General features: G+C 42.1%; 1 protein-coding gene across 6 annotated transcripts in view; it reads left to right on the top strand.

The window, feature by feature from the left end:
• Positions 1-22,489, top strand: part of LOC115140834 (zinc finger and BTB domain-containing protein 32-like) — a 41,763-nt gene that overhangs the window by 6,480 nt on the left and 12,794 nt on the right. The window contains exons 1-3 of one of the 6 annotated variants that reach the window (XM_065027958.1): positions 7,386-7,924; positions 8,008-8,091; positions 21,952-22,489. The exon at positions 21,952-22,489 is cut by the window's right edge and continues 1,525 nt beyond it. The exons of 1 other annotated variant lie outside the window; for it this stretch is intronic. The gene's annotated coding sequence lies outside the window, so the exon portion shown is untranslated. Of the gene's footprint in view, positions 1-7,384; positions 8,092-21,951 lie in introns of those variants that run through there. 4 more of the 6 variants (XM_065027961.1, XM_029679240.2, XM_065027959.1 and 1 more) reach the window with 4 other exon arrangements.

Genomic DNA, 22,489 nt, shown 5'->3' with positions numbered 1-22,489 from the left:
ACACCCCTTACCCGTTCCACAACGATCCACAACCTGTCGACCGATTTCCTTACTGATCTCCCCCATCACAGGGAAACACCACGATCCTGGTTGTTGTGGATTGTCCTGCCGTCCCCTTCCTCTGCCCAGTCTCCCTACAGCCCTTCAGACTGCGGAGGCCTTGTTTACGCACGTCTTCTGGCACTACGGGGTGCCTGAGGATATAGTGTCTGATCTGGGTTCCCAGGACACTTCGAGGGTCTGGAGGGCGTTCATGGAACGTCTGGACGCCGGTTCTGGCGCCTTGGCATCAGAGTCAGACTGAGGCTCCTGCGGTGAACGACGCGGTTCAGGCGCGCGGAGGAGACATGGGACGCCGCCCATGTTCACCTCCAGCGGGCCATGCTGCGCCAGAATGCCAGCGCAGAACGTCACCGCAGTGAGGCCCCGGTGTTCCCCGGTCGTCTGGCTCTCGACCTGAAACCTGCCCCTCCGCCTGCGCTGCCGGAAGCTGGGACCGCGTTTGTGGGGCCATTTAAAGTCCTGAGTAGACTGAATGAGGTGAGTTAAAGGTTACAGCTTTCCCTCGATTACCGTATTAACCCCTCGTTCCATGTGTCTCTCCTCAAGCCGGTGGTAGCAGGCCCGCTCCAGGAGTCTGAGGTGCGGGAGGTTCCTCCGCCCCCTCTGGACATCAAGGGGGTCCCAGCGTACTCCGTTCACTCTATAATGGATTCGAGGCGTCGGGCGAGGGGCCTCCAGTACCTCATGGACTGGGAGGGGTATGGTCCGGAGGAGAGATGTATCATTACCAGGGCCTCCCAGGTGGTGCAGTGGTCTAAGGCACTGCATCGCAATGCTAGCTGTGCCACCAGAGATTCTGGGTTCGAGCCCAGGCTCTGTCGCACCCTCCGGGTTAGGGAGGTTTTGGCTGGCAGGGATATCGCGCACTAGCGACTCCTGTGGTGGCTAGGTTGGGTTGTGTTTCGGAGGACGCGTGGCTCTCGACCTTCGCCTCTCCCGAGTCCGTACGGGAGTTGCAGCGATGAGACAAGACTACCTACTAACACTTTAATGTAACTTGACAAGCAAATAGTGGTTAAACCTCTGACCAACCATATCCTCACATCAGTATTTGGAATGTAAATCAGTAACAAAGATGTTTTATCAACTGATCCATCCTCTTACTCTTCTGGTCTAGAATAAAGGTGAAGTCCATTATTTTAATGAAAGCATGCAGATTTGGTGTATGATGTAGTTTATGTTGTTCCTGTTCTTTGCTTTTGATAAGATGGAAATGTGTAATGGAATAAAAACAAAAAAAGAATACCTTGTGCTGTTCAGAGAGAGAACATTTTCCAAACATGACTGATTGAAAACGGACTGTTGTAAAAAAAAACAGCACAAGACGATACAGTTAACTTCTGACTGAATCTATTTTAGGTAGATGTTGAGACTCCATTTCTTCTTCGGGAGGGCATCACTCCCCTAGTAGAACCCCAAGGACTAACCGGTAATCAGTAGACAAGCTACATATCAGTAGACAAGCTACATATCCAATACCTTCCTCATTATCTCACTGTAGTTTATTAACACTATTGCTCAGATTGGGTGGAACCACAATATTTGCTCGAGCACACCTGAGCTATTTTCAGTTTATTGTTTCAAATTCAAGTTAATCTTTAGGAACATAGCCGGTTTGCAGGCAGGATGAACATACAATACAGAACATATAGATTCTGTTTAAACACCAGTTGAATGTTAATCCACTGTTGTTGCTACTTTTTCAGTCCCATTTCTCATCCAAGGGAAGTGGGTTGCATCTCACTGAAGCATCGGTCACAGTTGTTATGATCAATATCATTCACTGTATATACAGTGCCTTGCGAAAGTATTCGGCCCCCTTGAACTTTGCGACCTTTTGCCACATTTCAGGCTTCAAACATAAAGATATAAAACTGTATTTTTTTGTGAAGAATCAACAACAAGTGGGACACAATCATGAAGTGGAACGACATTTATTGGATATTTCAAACTTTTTTAACTTCTTGCGTCGAGCCATCCCGGATCCGGTATCGTGACTACAGCCTCAAGCTCATTACCATAACGCAACGTTAACTATTCATGAAAATCGCAAATGAAATGAAATTAATCTATTTGCTCTCAAGCTTAGCCTTTTGTTAACAACACTGTCATCTCAGATTTTCAAAATATGCTTCTCAACCATTGCAAAACAAGCATTTGTGTAACAGTATTGATTGCTAGCGTAGCATTTAGCGTAGCATTTAGCGTTAGCATTCAGCAGGCAACATTTTCACAAAAACCAGAAAAGGATTCAAATAAAATCATTTACCTTTGAAGAACTTCAGATGTTTTCAATGAGGAGACTCTCAGTTAGATAGCAAATGTTCCATTTTTGCAAACAATATTATTTGTGTTGACAGATCGGTCCGTTTTCTTCATCATTCTTCATCACGTTTGTGTAAGAAAAAAAACGAAAATTAAGTCATTAAAACGCGAACTTTTTTCCAAATTAACTCCATAATATCGACAGAAACATGGCAAACCGATGTTTAGAATCAATCCTCAAGGTGTTTTTCACATATCTATTGACGATAAAATCCTTCGTGGCAGTTGACTTTCTATTCTGAAGAAATGGAACGCGCATGGACCTACAGATTACGCAATAATTTCGACACAGGACACCGGGCGGGACACCAGGTAAATGTAGTCTCTTATGGTCAATCTTCCAATGATATGCCTACAAACACGTCACAATGCTGCAGACACCTTGGAGAAACGACACAAAGGGCAGGCTCATTCCTGGCGCATTGACAGCCATATAAGGAGACATTGGAACACAGCGCCTTCAGAATCTGGGGCATTTCCTGTATGAAACTTCATCTTGGTTTCGCCTGTAGCATTAGTTCTGGGGCACTCACAGATAATATCTTTGCAGTTTTGGAAACGTCAGAGTTTTGTCTTTCCAAGGCTGTCAATTCCATGCATAGTCGAGCATCTTTTCGTGACAAAATATTGCGCTTAAAACGGGCACGTCTTTTTATCCAATAATGACATAGCGCACCCATAGGTTGAAGAGGTTAACAAATCAAAAACTGAAAAATTGGGCGTGCAAAATTATTCAGCCCCTTTACTTTCAGTGCAGCAAACTCTCTCCAGAAGTTCAGTGAGGATCTCTGAATGATCCAATGTTGACCTAAAAGACTAATGATGATAAATACAATCCACCTGTGTGTAATCAAGTCTCCGTATAAATGCACCTGCACTGTGATAGTCTCAGAGGTCCGTTAAAAGCGCAGAGAGCATCATGAATGACAAGGAACACACCAGGCAGGTCCGAGATACTGTTGTGAAGAAGTTTAAAGCCGGATTTGGATACAAAAAGATTTCCCAAGCTTTAAACATCCCAATGAGCACTGTGCAAGCGATAATATTGAAATGGAAGGAGTATCAGACCACTGCAAATCTACCAAGACCTGGCCGTCCCTCTAAACTTTCAGCTCATACAAGGAGAAGACTGATCAGAGATGCAGCCAAGAGGCCCATGATCACTCTGGATGAACTGCAGAGATCTACAGCTGAGGTGGGAGACTCTGTCCATAGGACAACAATCAGTCCTATATTGCACAAATCTGGCCTTTATGGAAGAGTGGCAAGAAGAAAGCCATTTCTTAAAGATATCCATAAAAAGTGTTGTTTAAAGTTTGCTACAAGCCACCTGGGAGACACACCAAACATGTGGAAGAAGGTGCTCTGGTCAGATGAAACCAAAATTGAACTTTTTGGCAACAATGCAAAATGTTATGTTTGGCTTAAAAGCAACACAGCTCATCACCCTGAACACACCATCCCCACTGCCAAACATGGTGGTGGCAGCATCATGGTTTGGGCCTGCTTTTCTTCAGCAGGGACAGGGAAGATGGTTAAAATTGATGGGAAGATGGATGGAGCCAAATACAGGACCATTCTGGAAGGAAACCTGATGGAGTCTGCAAAAGACCTGAGACTGGGACGGATATTTGTCTTCCAACAAGACAATGATCCAAAACATAAAGCAAAATCTACAATGGAATGGTTCAAAAATAAACATATCCAGGTGTTAGAATGGCCAAGTCAAAGTCCAGACCTGAATCCAATCGAGAATCTGTGGAAAGAACTGAAAACTGCTGTTCACAAATGCTCTCCATCCAACCTCACTGAGCTCGAGCTGTTTTGCAAGGAGGAATGGGAAAAAATGTCAGTCTCTCGATGTGCAAAACTGATAGAGACATACCCCAAGCGACTTACAGCTGTAATCGCAGCAAAAGGTGGCACTACAAAGTATTAACTTAAGGGGGCTGAATAATTTTGCACGCCCAATTTTTCAGTTTTTGATTTGTTAAAAAAGTTTGAAATATCCAATAAATGTCGTTCCACTTCATGATTGTTGTTGATTCTTCATAAAAAAATACAGTTTTATATCTTTATGTTTGAAGCCTGAAATGTGGCAAAAGGTCGCAAAGTTCAAGGGGGCCGAATACTTTCGCAAGGCACTGTAGATAAGGAGGGATTATCCCCTTTACAATGACTGATTGTTGACCTCCTGGACCTCTTGAATTTATTTTCCACTACATGACTTTGGTACCAGAGAGAGTTCTCTGAGAGTTCTCATTTACAACTGCGACCTGGCCAAGATAAAGCAAAGCAGTGTGACAAAAAACAACACATGGGATAAACAAAAGTACAGTCAATAACAATAGAAAAATCTATATACAGTGTATGCAAATGGAGTAAGGAGGTAAGGCAATAAATATGTCATAGTAGCGAAGTAATTACAATTTAGCAAATTAACACTGGAGTGAATGATGTGCAGATGATGATGTAGTAGAAATACTGGTGTGCAAAAGAGCAAAAAAGTAATTAAAAACAATATGGGGATGAGGTAGGTAGTTGGATGGGCTATTTACAGATGGGCTGTGTACAGCTGCAGCGATCGGTGAGCTGCTCAGATAGCTGTTGCTTAAGGTTAGTGAGGGAGATATAAGTCTCTCTGATTTTTTGCAATTCGTTCCAGTCATTGGCAGCAGAGAACTGAAAGGAAAGGCAGCCAAAGTCTGCAGGAGAGCGTGCTATTAGTGGGTGTTGTTATGGTGACCAGTGAGCTGAGATAAGGCGGAGCTTTACCTAGCGAAGACTTATAGATGACCTGGAGCCAGTGGTTCTGGCGATGAATATGTAGCGAGGGCCAGCCAACGAGAGCATACAGGTCGCAGTGGTGGGTGGTATATGGGGCTTTGGTGACAAAACGGATGGCACTGTGATAGACTGCATCCAATTTGCTGAGTAGAGTGTTGGAGGCTATTTTGTAAATGACATCGCCAAAGTCAAGGATTGGTAGGATAGTCAGTTTTATGAGGGTATGTTTGGCAGCGTGAGTGAAGTAGGCTTTGTTGCGAAATAGGAATCTGATTCTAGATTTAATTTTGGAATGGAGATGCTTAATATGAGTCTGGAAGGAGAGTTTACAGTCTAGCCAGAAACCTAGGTATTTGTAGTTGTCAGAACCGTCCAGAGTAGTGCTTATATTTAGCTTATATCTAGTTTTACTAGCATTTAAGAGCAGTTGGAGGCCACGGAAGGAGTGTTGTATGGCATTGAAGCTTATTTGGAGGTTTGTTAACACAGTGTCCAAAGAAGGGCCAGGTGTATACAGAATGGTGTTGTCTGTGTAAAGGTGGATCAAGGAATCACCCGCAGCATCATTGATATCATTGATATATACAGAGAAAAGAGTCGGCCGAGAATTGAACCCAGTGGTACCTCCATAGAGACTGACAGAGGTCCGGACAACAGGCCCTCCGATTGTACACACTGAACTCTATTTTAGAAGTAGTTGGTGAACCAGGCAAGGCAGTCATTTGAGAAACCAAGGCTGTTGAGTCTGCCGATAAGAATACGGTGATTGATAGAGTCGAAAGCCTTGGCCAGGTCGATGAAGACGGCTGCACAGTACTGTCTTTTATCGATGGCAGTTATGATATCGTTTAGTATCTTGAGCGTGCCTGAAGTGCACCCGTGACCAGCTCGGAAACCGGATTGCACAGCGGAGAAGGTACAGTGGGATTCAAAATGGTCAGTGATCTGTTTGTTAACTTGTCTTTCGAAGACTTTGGAAAGGCAGGGCAGGATGGATATAGGTCTGTAACAGTTTAGGTCTAGAGTGTCACCCTCTTTGAAGATCTTTCCAATCTTTAGGAATCTCGGGCGATACGAAAGAGATGTTGAACAGACATAGGGGTTGCAACAATGGCGGCGGATAATTTTAGAAAGAGAGGGTCCAGACTGTCTAGCCCAGCTGATTTGTACGGGTCCAGGTTTTGCAGCTCTTTCAGAACATCTGCTATCTGGATTTGGATGAAGGATCAGATTTCTGATTGAAAAGCTAGCCTTTGCTTTCCTATCTGACTGTGTGATTTGGTTCCTGACTTCCCTGAAAAGGGACTATTCGATGCTAGTGCAGTACGCCACAGAATGTTTTTGTGTTGGTCGAGGGCAGTCAGGTCTGGAGTGAACCAAGGGCTATATCTGTTCTTAGTTCTACATTTTCTGAAAGGGTCATGCTTATTTAAGATGGTGAGAAAATTACTTTTAAAGAACAACCATGCATCCTCTACTGACGGGATGAGGTCAATATCCTTCCAGGATACCCGGGTCACGTCAATTAGAAAGGCCTGTTCGCAGAAGTGTTTTAGGGAGTGTTTGACAGTGATGAGGGGTGGTCATTTGACCACGGACTCATAACGGATGCAGGCAATGAGGCAGTGTTCGCTGTGATCCTGATTGAAAACAGCAGGGGGGCAAGTTGGTCAGGATAATATCTATGAGGGTTCCCATTTTTACGGATGTAGGGTTGTACCTGGTGGGTTCCTTGATAATTTGTGTGAGATTGAGGGCATCTTGCTTAGATTGTAGGACGGCCGGGGTGTTAAGCATATCCCAGTTTAGGTCATCTAGCAGAACAAATTTTGAAGTTAGATGGGGGGCAATCATTTCACCAATGGTGTCCATGGCACAGCTGGGAGCTGAGGGGGGTCTATAACAGGTGGCAACAGTGAGAAACTTATTTCTGGAGAGATTATTTTTTTTAATTAAAGCTCAAACTGTTTGGGCATAGACCTGGAAAGTTTGACAGAACTTTGCAGGCTATCTCTGCAGTAGATTGCAACTCCTCCCCTTTTGGCAGTTCTATCTTGATCATCTTTCACTACTATCAGAATTCTGAAAATAGCACTTTTTAAAACACCACCAGTCCTGACACATCCTTAGAGGTTCATAGTTTATTTATAACTCATGGCAAGGTTGTTCTGCTGTGTACTCCATGTATCCATCTTACATATAAAATCTTATTTGTTCATCAAAAATCGTGAATAACTCACCACAGGTTAATGAGAAGTGTGTGCTTGAAAGGATGCACATAACTCTGCAATGTTGGGTTGTATTGGAGAGAATCAGCCTTAAATAATTTTCCACGCACAGTTTGTGCCTGTATGTCTCCCTGTCATGGCTTTTTCTCCATCAGTACAGATACCAACATGAGCAGTAGCTACATTTGGTTATATATGGACCAATAGTGGAATTCCCACGAGAGAGTAGCGGATACTGTGATTGGATGTTAATTATTTGACGAGGCTACCTGTATTCAACATTGTGTTGTTATTTCACTGAACACCAGATGGTTCAATTTGATTTTGGGAAGTGAAACGAGGCTACTCAGGCGAGAGAGAAAAAACTCACCCAAATGTATAACCGCGTTGGAAAATATAAGGACTGTTTGAAAATGTGAAAAAAAAGGAACGTTTTTAAAATATGAATCACATTTTTGTTTGGAGTAACCCCGACGGTATTACGTGTACCCCCTTCCCAGTTTGGGAATACCTGATCTACAGTATGTATCTGCATGGATTCATTTGAGTATCAATCGTGTATTGTTCCTTTGGAGTTCCATGTCATAGTTCTCATGTTTTTCAGAGCCAAAACACAATATACCCTGGTGGATTTGGTTAATAATTTGCCTTTGGCATTGGTGTTGGGATTTGGATTAATCGATGTCAGGTAAGTTATCTACAGTAATATAATTGTGCTTTGTAGAGACATTTTTTATTCAGAATAATTTATTCATAATAGGAGTATGATTAAGTGTTGATATACTGTAACTCATTACTGTAGTTTTTCAATAATTGCTATGATTTTGGAGCACCAACAAAAATAAATATGCAATCCAACCATTGTTTTCTGGTCTCAGGAGAAAAAGGATTAATTTGAGACACGTGATGAGGCGCATAGAAGTGGATGGAATGATATAAAAAACTAATGAGGAGGTATTATTGCAGGGGTTAACCTATGGGTCCACTAGTATGAGCCATCATCACCATTCAGCCAGCAGGCTATTTTAATACTAATCTCATTGGGGTAAATTAATCAAATGTTTTAAAAGATATATAAAATCTGCATGGATTAATGTTTGCCATCATGTGTGATGCAGTGAGGAAACACCTGAAAGAATGCCTACATTAACATACAGTACCCGTCAAAAGTTTGGAGACACCTACTCATTCCAGGGTTTTTCTTAATCTTTTACTATCTATTTTCTACATTGTAGAGTAATAGTAAAGAAGACATCAAAACTATGAAATAACACATATGGAATCATGTAGTAAGCAAAAAAAGTGTTAAACAAATCCAAATATATTTTAGATTTGAAATTCTTCAAAGTAGCCACCCTTTGCCTTGATGACAGCTTGGCACACTCTTGGCATTCTCTCAACCAGCTTCATGAGGAATGCTTGAAGAAGTTCCCACATATGCTGAGCAGTTGTTGGCTGCTTTTCCTCCACTCTGCGGTCCAACTCATCCCAAACAATCTCAATTGGGTTGAGTTCGGGTGATTGTGGAGGACAGGTCATCTGATGCAGCACTCCATCACTCTCCTTGGTCAAATAGACCTTACACAGCTTGGAGGTGTGTTTTGGGTCATTGTCCTGTTGAAAACAAATGATAGTCCCACTAACCTTACAGTGAAATGCTTACTTACAGACCCCTAACCAACAATGCAGTTTAAAAAATATGAATAAGAATAAGAAATAAAAGTAACAAGTAGTTAAAGAGCAGCGAAGCTGTTTAGAAGCCTCTTGGACCTAGACTTGGCACTCCGGTACCGCTTGCTGTGTGGTAGCAGAGAGAACAGTCTATGTTTTGGGGGGCTGGAGTCTTTAACAATTTTAGGGCCTTCCTCTGACACTGCCTGGTATAGAGGTCCTGGATGGCAGGAAGCTTGGCCCCAGTGATGTACTGGGCCATACGCACTACCCTCTGTAATGCCTTGCGGTCGGAGGCCGAGCAGTTGCCATACCAGGCAATGGTGCAACCAGTCAGGATGCTGTTGATGGTGCAGCTGTAAAACCTTTTGATGATCTGAGAACCCATGCCAAATCTTTTCAGTCTCCTGAGGGGGAATAGGTTTTGTTGTGCCCTCTTCACGACTGTCTTGGTGTGCTTGGACCATGTTAGTTTGTTGGTGATGTGGACGCCAAGGAACTTGAAGCTCCCAACCTGCAGCTCCGTCGATGAGAATGGGGTCCGGTCCTCCTTTTCCTGTAGTCCACAATCATCTCCTTTGACTTGATCACATTGAGGGAGAGGTTATTGTCCTGGCTCCACATGAAGCTGGTTGAGCTGTCATCAAGGCAAAGGGTGGCTACTTTGAAGAATCTCAAATATAAAATATATTTTGATTTGTTTGACACTTTTGGTTACTACATGACTCCATATGTTACTTCATAGTTTTGATGTCTTCACTATTATTCTACAATGTAGAAAATAGTCCAAATGAAGAAAAACCCTGGAATGAGTAGCTGTGTCCAAACTGTTGACTGGTACTGTACCTTAACAGAAAGTTTGAAAATGGTTTACAGTAGTTACTACAAATGTTATTATAAGGAGTAATTAATACGACCGCCACAAAATGAAATACGATCAAAGGCTTCTCCCTCTTCTATTGTTAGTTTAATAATCTGATAATATGTGAAGCATGACTCAGGTGGAACGTGGGAGGTTTCCTAACATCCACTCACTTAATCTACTCCCCATGACTCAACCTTACTGTTAACTGCTGGGGCTCAAACTGGATATAGCTGTTTTAATGTTTGCGACACTACTAACTACGCTAACTGCATTAATCATCAACTGATATGAGTATTTTGACTTCATCCTAACCCCAATTACAATACTTTTTTCAAGATACCAAACAAATAACATAATATTTGGTTAAGATATGATAAGATGATAATTTTAGAAGAGAGCAAAGGACTTTTTTTGTCCATGTCACTGGAATGATGGAATTAACTTGATTTGTCCATACAGTGTAGTTACTGTTTTGCCTAACCCTCTCCTACCTAGGACTTATTGTGTACTACTTTTAAATATTTGTGTTCAATTTTAATTCTTGAAATGTTTTTTTTCTTCTGTAATTTAGGATTTTATAATTGTGGGGATTTCTTCTACTGTTGTTTTTGATTTACAGTACCTACGGTGCATTTTGTGCTTGCTTCATTATCCTTATTGGGATGCACTCATTGCTTGATCATCAGCTAAATTATTGAATTGTTCATTGTAATTCTAATGTTACATTTTAGATGTTCAAGCAACTTTAAATAAGGTGAAGATTTCCTTTCTTAACCTAATCGAAAAAATAACATTTGAAATAACCGTAAATATGTGAAAACTGTGGAAAAAACAAGCTACAGTCTAATATGCATATGGAATTATATTGGTGCAGGCACATGATTCTACCTTGCACCTAGCAACGCCCTTAAACTGTGACTATGTTCATGATGTAACAGAACCTCATGTGCCATAATGCTCAGGGAGATTAGCAGACATTAAACCAAATGAATAAAGCTGGGATTCAATCATTGCTGATTTTCTTATACTTCTCCCCGGTTATTTATGCAGTGTCAGAGATGCCTGATTTATTATGGCTGATAAACTTGTCTGCTTCCTATCACAACCCTGTGCACTCATATAATGACATTCTGTTGACATTGTCATTGAATATTGATATAGTATGAAGACACTCCCATCCTAACCTTCCTTTGTATTTTCAATATGAATTGTTTGTTATTTTGTGAACTTTGGTGCTTTATCCACACTGATTGAATTCTGCCTAAATGAGCTCTGTTGATATACTTACAGTAACTCCACCTTTATGTCACAAGAGGGCAGTGTCTTGCTTTAGAGAGAGACAGAGGGAGAGGCGGGATCAACATCCCACACTTCATCTCCCAGCTTCTTATATTGGCTTTTAAAAATAGATATTTTATTTTATTGTGCTTACTTGATTGACTGAATGTGCATCTTGTCAAATGTCTTCAGTTCCAATACTTTTAAATATCCAACTAATTAAGTATCATTAAATGGCATGAACACTATATTTGCACTAGTCTTGATAATATAAATATATGAGTTTGACTTCACTGAAAGTGAAATGGTTCTGTGTACTACAGTGTGAAAGGGGAACTGAGAGGGAACACCCTGTATGAAGGACCTGATAGGATGTACATAGAGTGAGTTCCTGCTCTTTAACATTGGGGAAGACCCCTCCCACACTTTACTCCATACTCAGTTCTGAAATATACATTTAAAAGCAATATTTTGCATTCGTGGAGACAGCATTCAAGGTAAACACTGCATATGTTGGCTCAGCCGGAAATGACCTGATCTTCAGTGCCACGGATTGAGTCGAGCCCTAAGAACCTTGAACTGACCAGAAACCTTGAACTAACGTAACTACTCAGGACTAGACTATAATGTATATATTCCCTTTGTTTTGAACTTTTCTACCATGAATTATGTTCACTGTGTCTGGTGTATGCACAGGTTATGCAAGTATAAAGATTTATATTAATGTGTAACTTTGTCACTGTGATCTGAAATAAATCCATTTCCTAACAGGTTCGGTTGGTATGACAATAAAGTGTTGAATCTTGATTGTTCCCTTCCTTGGAGATGATGCAATACATGATAAGCATCTGTAGGCTATATATAGAAGGGGAAGTAATTGGAGCTGTTATTATGCTACCTGTGTAGTGTAGAAGTTGTCATTGAATGGTTCATGTTGGGTAGGGGGAAGGCCCTCTGACTCAAACCAGTGCACATTCAAGTTGGAAAATTTGCTTTTCTTAGGAAATAGAAACTTACACAAGAGTTTATACAGAAAAATAGTCATGTACATGTGCACACAACCAACAAACACACGCATTTAAGGCTTAATTAATTTGAATCCAGATTTTTTTGGGGTGAATTGTCATACTGTATGATCTTCCAGGGGAGAAATGGCTTTAAATGGATAGCTCGAGATTTCGGCAATGAAGCCCTTTATCTACAGTGCCCTCCGTATTTATTGGGACAGTTCTATTGGCTCTATACTACAAAAGTTTGGATTTGAAATCAAGCTATGAGGTTTAAGTATGGATTCTCAGCTTGTATGTACGTGCATTTGTGTACATATTGGTTGTACCATTTAGAAATGACAATATTTTTACACATAGTCCCCCCTATTGTTTGTGGGCGGTCTCTGTTGTTCCATGTGGTGAATCTGTTATTTAATGCGTTTGTATGGGCTAATAGTACTAAGGGTGTTAAGGTTTTCTTCCGGTGAAAGAGGAGGACCAAAATGCAGCGTGGTTATCTCGATACATCTTTAATAAAGATAATGACGAACAATACAAAAACGTAACGTGAAAATCCAAAACTGCCCTATCTGGTGCAAACAAAAAAAAGAGACAGGAACATTCACCCACGAAACACTCAAAGAATATGGCTGCCTAAATATGGTTCCCAATCAGAGACAACGATAAACACCTGCCTCTGATTGAGAACCACTCCAGGCAACCATAGACTTTCCTAGACTACTATACTATACCACAATCCCATAACCTACAAAAACCCCAAGACAAAAACACACCACATAAATAACCTATGTCACACCCTGGCCTGACCAGAATAATAAGGAAAACACAAAATACTAAGACCAGGGCGTGACAAAGGGACAAAATAATTTTTCATTAAATAATTTTTGTATACATTTTTGGGATATTTCAAGGGGTCTTACAATTCTAAATCAAATAGCAAAATGATGCTTGGTATGACCTTCTTAAAACAATTCCACATAGCTTAGTATTTTATTTGTTACTGCGTCGAATACAACAGGTGTAGACTTTAAAGTGAAATGCTTACTTACAAGCCCTTAACCAACAATGAAGTTAAGAAAATGAACTGTTAGGAAAATATTTCATAAATAAACTGAAGTAAAAACAAATGAATACAAAAATAGAAGCCAAGAATGCTAGTACCATGCAAAAATCTTGAACTATCCCTTTAAGATTGTAAGCAGACCGAGTTTAGCTGAAAGTACATATTATCATCTGTTCTCTTGTACCATAAAGACTACTAACTGGCTGCCTATTACCTCAAGGATTCCTCACTTACTCAAACGTTGACTACAGCAACAAGCTAGGCTTCCACCGTAAAGATTTTCACTGAACACCAGATTTGACCAAAGGCTGGGGCTCTCTGGCCTATTGGGTTCAGACAGACTGAAAAAAGAGGTGTCATGTAAAATGTGTTTGCTGTATTCAGGCTTGTGTCATGAATTGTGGTTATGGTACATGCACATTAGACCAGCTACATGGTGAAATGTTCTCTACCTCCTTGTCAGGAGCCACACTACCTCTTGGTTCCATTGAAACCTTTGCACATGATGCTATTGTCCCCATCTGACCCCACACCTAATGTGGTGTTAGTTACACCCAGACCCACGGTATTTCCACCCAGTCTGTCTTGGTTGAGATTCTCATTAAGCATACATGCATATCCACACTTATGGAGCAATTGGGGTTAAGTGCCTTGCTCAAGGGCACATTAATTAACAGATGTTTCACCTAGTCGGCTGGGAATTCAAACCAGTGACCTTTCGGTTACTGGCCCAATGCTCTTAACCACTAGGCTACCTAATGCCCCGGCTGAAACACTGGCTTTATGTGTCTGCTGGACCAAGAGAGGGTCTAGTTTGCAAAAATTGTAGAAGACTCCAGCCACCCAAGTGGCTACTGCACAGCAAGCGGTACCGATGCACCAAGTCTGGAACCAACAGGACCCTGAACAGCTTCTACATCCAAGCCATAACACTGCTAAATAGTTAGTTAAATAATTAACCAAACAGCTACCTGGACTATCTGCATTGACTCTTTTTGCACTAACTTTTTTGACTCATCACATACGCTGTTGCTATTGTTTACCATCTGTCACTTTATTCCTAGTTATATGTAAATATCTACCTCAATTAGCTTGTACCCCTGCACATCCACTCGGTACTGGTACCTCTGGAATGTAGGCAAGTTATCGTTACCCATTGTCTATCTTTTATTATTACCTGTTTTACTTCTCTATTATTTCTCTATTTTCTTTCTCTCTGCAGTGTTGGGAAGGGCCCAAAAATAAGCACTTCCCTGTTAGTCCACACCTGTTGTTTACGAAGCATTTCACGAAGAACATTTTATCTTAGTTGAACCAGTGGTGTTATGGACAAGAGTTTGTTGACCAGGGCTATACAAGGTATGGTCCCTATACAAATAATCCTGTGCAAATAGATCAATCAATGACATTGGCACAACACACAATGCATTATCTGTCTGTACCACCTTTCCCTGCCCAATGATCAATACAGAACTACAGTTACAAAATTACATTTCTCATACATCTACAGTGCATTTGGAAAGTATTCAGACCCTTTGACTTTTTCCACATTTTGGTAGGTTACCGCCTTATTCTAAAATTGATTAAATTGTTAGTTTCTTCTTCATCAATCTACACACAATAACCAATAATGACAAAGCAAATTTTTTATTTAAAATAAAAACTGAAATATTACATTTGCATAAGTATTCAGACCCTTTATCAGTACTATGTTGAAGCACCTTTGGCAGTGATTACAGCCTCAAGGCTTCTTGGGTATGACCCTACAAGCTTGACACACCTGTATTTGGGGAGTTTCTCCCATTCTTCTCTGCAGATCCTCTCAAGCTCTGTCAGGTTGGATGGGGAGCATCGCTGCACAGCTACTTTCAGGTCTCTCCAGAGATGTTCAATCGGGTTCAAGTCCAGGCTCTGGCTGGGCCACTCAAGGACATTCAGAGACTTGTCCCGAAGCCACTCCTGCGTTGTCTTGGCTGTGTGCTTAGGGTCGTTGTGCTGTTGGAAGATGAACCTTTGACCCAGCCTGAGGTCCTGAGCGCTCTGGAGCAGGTTTTCATCAAGGATCTCTCTGTACTTTGCTCTGTTCATCTTTCCCTCGATGGTCTGTGCGTCCTTTAGGTGCCTTTTGGCAAACTCTAAGCAGGCTGTCATGTGTCTTTAACTGAGGAGTGGCTTCCGTCTGGCCACTCTACCATAAAGGCCTGATTGGTGGAGTGCTGCAGAGATGATTGTTCTTCTGGAAGGTTCTCCCATCTCCACAAAGGAACTCTGGAGCTCTGTCAGAGTGACCATCGGGTTCTTGGTTACCTCCCTGACCAAGGCCTTTCTCCCCCGATTGCTGTTTGGCCGGGCGGCCAGCTCTAGGAAGAATTTTGGTGGTTCCAAACTTTTTCCATTTAAGAATGAATGACGCCACTGTGTTCTTGGGGACCTTCAATGTTGCAGCATTTTTTTGGAACCCTTCCCCAGATTTGTGCCTCAATACAATCCTGTCTCAGAGCTCTACAGACAATTACTTTGACCTCATGTCTTGGTTTTTGCTCTGACACGCACTGTCAACTGTGGGACCATATATAGACAGGTGTGTACCTTTACAAATAATTTCCAATCAATTTAATTTACCACAGGTGGACTCCAATCAAGTTGTAGAAACATCTCAAGGATGATAAATGTAAACAGGATGCACCTGAGCTCAATTTCGAGTCTCATTGCAAAGGGTCCGAATACCTAAGTTTTTTTTTAAGACATTTGCACCAAACAAATGTGCTCTGTCATTATGGATTATTATGTGTAGATGTATGAGGGGGGAAAATGATCTAATACATTTTAGAATAAGGCTGGAAAAAAGTGAAGGGGTCTGAATACTTTCCGAATGCACTGTAATTGCAGTAGTAGCATTAGCATACAATAGACACAAGACCAAATACCTTCAGTAGTCTCTGACACAGTTCCCAGGCTATGATCCACCTGATAGTCAATGTGTACAGGCTCTCATTGTCATCTCCACCATCACCCACAAATTAGAGAGAATTTCACAGACCTGTCCTCTTTATTTCTCACTGCAGCTTCACCTCTACCACACCACAACTTTTAGGCGTCTCTGCTCTACTGACTGTAAGACCCGTATACACAGATTACTCTGAACAGGGTCTGCGGCCGTACACTGACGGTTTGCCATTCATGCATTTTGTGTAAGTCACAGTCATCTTGGTAGTGGTTCCTCTGAAGTACTCAGACTCAGGCGTTTACCGTGTTGTAGTGTACTGTAACAACGCAGCATCGTAGCATCACATTCAAACCTTATCAATTCTGTTAACATCTCACCTGCTGCTCCTACTTTTCATTCATGGACTCTTTGATGGACTCTTTGATTCATTCAGAGACAATATAAAACTGTTTCTAATAGAAACAAAGATGTGTGTCAAGAGACTCAGATCAAAGCAGGGAGAATTAACAGTGAGTTTGTCTCATCTGAGTGATGACTGACATATAGGTGTTGTCATCCAGGTCACCTGGGACTAAGAGAACTGGAATAAACATGTGTAGCAAAGTGACAGATGTGCTGAATGGACGACCATGTCAGCAACCATGCAGACATTCCACTTACATTGGTTTGGTTGATAAAGACTAGACACACACTCCAGTGACACACACCAGTGACACACACCAGTGAGTCAGCATAGACTCAGGGTGAGTGTAGTGAACGTTAAACTGGCAGTAGAGGACTAGCAGGTGTTAGGGGGTGGGATATGGGGGAGAGGTACTCTTGCTATTACTGTATAAGAGACAGTAAAGAACAGCCTCATACACCATCTCTCGCTGTCTCTGCCCGGTATCTGAAAGGGTGACATTTCTGTGTTTGGTTAGAGGGACCACTCATAATCACTTACAGCCACATAGAGTAGACGAGACAGTCCGGTGGTTTGAGTTCAAGTCATTTCAACACCAAACAGTGAAGCAGTCTCAGAGCATGACACAGGAGCTCTAACGCTAACTCTCTCTCTCAGCTAAATTAATTGCCTAAGCAAGTGAAATAGATAATAAACAAAAGTGAAATAAACAATATAAAATGAACAGTAAACATTACACTCACAGAAGTTCCAAAGGAATAGAGACATTTCAGATTTCATATTATGGTAATATACATTGTTGTAACAATGTGCAAATAGTTAAAGTAGAAAAAGGAAAATAAATCAACATAAATATGGGTTGTATTTACAATGGTGTTTGTACTTCCCTGGTTGCCCTTTCGCGTGGCAACAGGTCACAAATCTTGCTGCTGTAATTGCACTGTGGTATTTTACCCAATACATATGTGAGTTTATCAAAATTGTATTTGTTTTTGAATTCTTTATGGGTCTGTGTAATCTGAGGGAAATATGTGTCTCTAATATGGTCATAAATTTGGCAGGAGGTTAGGAAGTGCAGATCAGTTTCCACCTCATTTTGTGGGCAGTGTGCACGTAGCCTGTCATCTCTTGAGAGCCAGGTCTGCCTACGGCGACCTTTCTCAATAGCAAGGGTATGCTCGCTAAGTCTGTACATAGTTAAAGCTTTCCTTAAGTTTGGGTCAGTCACAACGGTCAGGTATTCTGCCACTGTGTACTCTCTGTTTAGGGACAAATACCATTCTAGTTTTCTCGTTTTTTATGTTAATTATTTACTATGTGTCAAGTCATTATCTTTCTCTCTCTTTCTCTCACTCACTCACTCTCTTTCTCACTCTCGCACAATGTGAATAGTTTTCTTCTGAAAGGTTCTTCTTTCCTGTGAGAATGATGTGTAGGTGTGTTTCTTGACAGCTACCCTTACACCTTGTATTATCTGTGATCTAAATCATGTGATGAACAGACCACCTTGTGGTTAACCCCAACAACAGGAGTGCTTGATGATGACTAACTAAGGGAGATGGCAAGTTGGCCATCAACACCTCTATCATTTCAAATGGAATGCATACTGCACTTCATCATGGTATTTGCGTTACTTCTGTTTCAAGCAGGCAACATGCACATCCAGAATCAACGTGATATGAACATTATGAGGATGAAAGACTTTTCAGAAAGTTACATTTTGGATCAATCAAATCACATGATCAGTTACTTTCTCTGCTGCAAAAAAGATGTCCTGTAAAAATAAACAAAATGTCTAAATACAGCTTTTCTTTGTGTGGACCTATAAAGGGGAGGATTAGGCAGGGAACCCCACATAAGGGTTTGACACTAAAGTTGACATGGTTTCCCCTCGCGTGTGTCATCGTTGCTCTTTCTGTCTCGGAAAGCCGTTGGGCAGATATGCAAAAACAGGCGTTAGGGGTGAAGGAGTAGGGGTGAAAGGGAAACCACTGGACCATTCAGATGGTTGAGTGTCCCTCTCACCCACCCACCCACTTTCTTAGTAAAATTGAAAAAAACATCAGGCATAGTGCAGAACAAATTATTGGTCAAGACTCTCCATACAGTACAGTATGTCTTCTCAACACAATGGAGGTTCATTTAAAGGGCCAATGCAGACGTTTTTATGTCAATATCAAATTATTTCTGGGTAACCATTAAGAACCTTACTGTAATAGTTTTCAATTAAAATGGTCAAAAGAATATAAAAGATTTCTCAAACAAGAATTTAGCTCCGACTGTCTGGGAGTGGTCTGAGTGCGGAGGGGGAGAAAACTGTTATTGGCAGAGAAGTTTGGAACTCTCGTTGTGATTGATCTATTAACCCTTGTGTAGTCTTAACATTCTATATACTCCCCTTGTCCTAAGGGTAAAAAATAATCCGCATTCACTAAACCCCTAAAATAAAACCGCTTCACCCAAATCTATTTTGCATGAAGAAACAACCTGTCATTCATCACAAACTTTGTGAATATCGGGATTTTTCCTCTTCACAATGCAGAAAGACTGCATTTCATCAGGGGACACCACATTTTTTAAAATTATTGCTAAAGGTACTGTATAGGTGTCAACATCAAATCAAATTATATTGGTCACATACACATGGATGTTAATGCGAGTGTAGCGAAATGCTTGTGCTTCTAGTTCCGACCATGCAGTAATATCTAACAAGTAATCTAACAATTTCACAACAACTACCTTATACACACAAGTGTAAAGGAATTATTAAGAATATGTACATATACATATATGGATGAGTGATGGCCGAACGGCATTGGCAAGATACAGTAGATGGTATAGAGTACAGTATATACATATGGGATGAGTAATGTAGGGTATGTAAACATTATATAAAGTGGCATTGTTTAAGTGACTAGTGATACTTTTATTATATCCAATTATTAATTATTAAAGTGGCTAGAGATTGAGTCTGTATGTTGGCAGCAGCCACTCAATGTTAGTGATGGTCTTGAGATAGAGCTGTTTTTCAGTCTCTCTGTCCCAGATTTGATGCACCTGTACTGACCTCGCCTTCTGGATGATAGCGGGGTGAACAGGCAGTGGCTCGGGTGGTTGTTGTCCTTGATGATCTTTTTGGCTTTCCTGTGACATCGGGTGGTGTAGGTGTCTTGGAGGGCAGGTAGTTTGCCCCCGGTGATGCGTTGTGCAGACCTCACTACCCTCTGGAGAGCCTTACGGTTGTGAACGGAGCAGTTGCCGTACCAGGCGGTGATACAGCCTGACAGGATCCCTCTCAATTGTGCCTCTGTAAAAGTGTGCGAGTGTTTTTGGTGAAAAGTCATATTTCTTCAGCCTCCTGAGGTTGAAGAGACACTGTTGCGCCTTCTTCACCATGCTGTCTGTGTGGGTGGACCAATTCAGTTTGTCTGTGATGTGTACGCCGAGGAACTTAAAACTTTCCACCTTCTCCACTACTGACCCGACGATGTGGATAGGGGGGTGCTGCCTCTGCTATTTCCCGAAGTCCACGATCATCTCCTTTGTTTTGTTGACGTTGAGTGTGAGGTTATTTTCCTGACACCACACTCCGAGGGCCCTCACCTCCTCCCTGTAGGCCGTCTCGTCGATGTTGGTAATCAAGCCTCCCACTGTAGTGTCATCTGCAAAATTGATGATTGAGTTGGAGGCGTGCATGGCCACGCAGTCATGGGTGAACAGGGAGTACAGGAGATGGCTGAGAACGCACCCTTGTGGGGCCCCAGTGTTGAGGATCAGCGGGGTGGAGATGTTGTTTCCTACCCTCACCGCCTGGGGGCGGCCCATCAGAAAGTCCAGGACCCAGTTAGCCCGGGCGGGGTCGAGACCCAGAGTACTATGGTGTTAAATAGTGAGCTGTAATTGATGAACAGCATTCTTACATAGATATTCCTCTTGTCCAGATGGGTAGGGGCAGTGTGCAGTGTGATTGCGTCGTCTGTGGACCTATTGGGGCGGTAAGCAAATTGGAGTGGGTCTAGGGTGTCAGGTAGGGTGGAGGTGATATGATCCTTGACTAGTCTCTCAAAGCAATTCATGATGACGGAAGTGAGTGCTAAGAGGTGATAGTCGTTTAGCTCAGTTACCTTAGCTTTCTTGGGAACAGGAACAATGGTGGCCCTCTTGAAGCATGTGGGAACAGCAGACTGGGATAGGGATTGATTGAATATGTCCGTAAACATACCAGCCAGCTGGTCTGCGCATGATCTGAGGTGGTGAGGCTGAAGGCAAACTTTGATGAGAAGGCCTCTCTCTCCCTTGATGCGAGGAGTGCAGGGGGAGCTCAGTCTTGTTCTTTCTAACTGTGCCAGCCATGGTGATCTTCCTCTTCAGGAGCTGTTGGCTGAGTTCATAAGAGGTGAAGAAATTGTCACGTGATATTGTGCCCCCTCAGTCCATCTGTCACATCAAGCACAACCCCAGGTTCTTCTCCGAACCTCCACTGGTCGGCTTCTCTGTGTAGACTTGCATCTTCCAAGCGTAGCTGGATTGTGCGTCACAGGCCACCCATATCTTGACGCCATACTTTGCTGGCTTGCTGTGCATATACTGCCGGAAAGGTCAGCGACCTTTTGTCAAAAGAGATCACGATCAGTAATTAGTATCAGTGTCACATAAAACAATCACATAAATCAATGATATTACAGCAATACATAATAACATGAACAGTGAAAATCACTTACATCACAGATATGAAAATAAAAGTTTACCTCTGAATGGAACCAGTTGCTCATCCACTGTTACTTCAGGCCCAGGGTTGTAGAGCTATGGCAGACGCTCCACCCACTTCTCCCAGACCTCTCTTATGGCCGCAAGTCTGTCTCTCACACGTCTTGCAGGTCTTGACTCACGCTTATCAAATCGTAGCATTCTTCAGAATGTTTGAAATACTTTCAGTGGCATCGTGGCACGGACACTTGCCCTTCCACTCTCTGCCCAGAGACTACATGTAGCCTCGCCTCAGGACCTATACACACAGCTAAGATTAGCAGCCCTATGTAGGCACGCAGGTCAATCTCATCCATCCTTCTCCAGTTGTCTCCATATTTACGGAAACACTCCAAATTTGTCATCTCCAGGATGATTTTTTCGATGGCTGGTGTGATGAACATGTAGAATGTCGAGGAGATGTCCTGGGCATGAGAAACTGCATGTCTTGTGGGCCCTGTGGTCATCCTTATGACATTTTGTGCTGCCATCCTGCCCTGGTTGTCATATGGTGACAAGGACCATGTTATTTTGTTGTTCTTTGATCAAATTGTCTCTCTTTCAGATTGGGGGATTTCTTCTTCATCTGAAGATGATGCATCGTGCTCTGGGTTGTATTCTTCCTCGTCTTCTCCTTCAGATACCTCCTCCTCTTCTAAATAATTTGTAACGCTTGAAGAGTGATGGGTGTGGAGTCAGACGCAGAGAGCAGAAGATTCGAGGGAAAAACGCTTTAATGTCCAAAAACCAGGAACACATACAAATGGGTGAAGCCAAAACACAGGCGCAAACACAATCCAAGGACCACTGGTAATAACCTGACAGCGAAAACACAACGATAAAAAATACACCTCTTACGAACATAGAAACAAGCCCGCACAAACACAAGCGGGCTAATCGAACTTAAATAATACCAACCCAGAAACCCCAACAAGGAACAGGTGAAAACAATTAGACAAAACCAAACGAAAAGGAAAAGGGATCGGTGACAGCTAGTAGACCGACGACGACGACCTCCGAGCGCCACCCGAACAGGAAGGGGAGCCACCTTCGGTGATATTCATGACATCATTGTTCTCTTGTTCCTCCTGGACATCTGAAAA

The sequence above is a fragment of the Oncorhynchus nerka genome, linkage group LG14 (assembly GCF_034236695.1).
Source record: "Oncorhynchus nerka isolate Pitt River linkage group LG14, Oner_Uvic_2.0, whole genome shotgun sequence".
NCBI classification, from domain to species: Eukaryota; Metazoa; Chordata; class Actinopteri; order Salmoniformes; family Salmonidae; genus Oncorhynchus; species Oncorhynchus nerka.
This window is presented reverse-complemented; position numbering and strand designations above follow the sequence as displayed.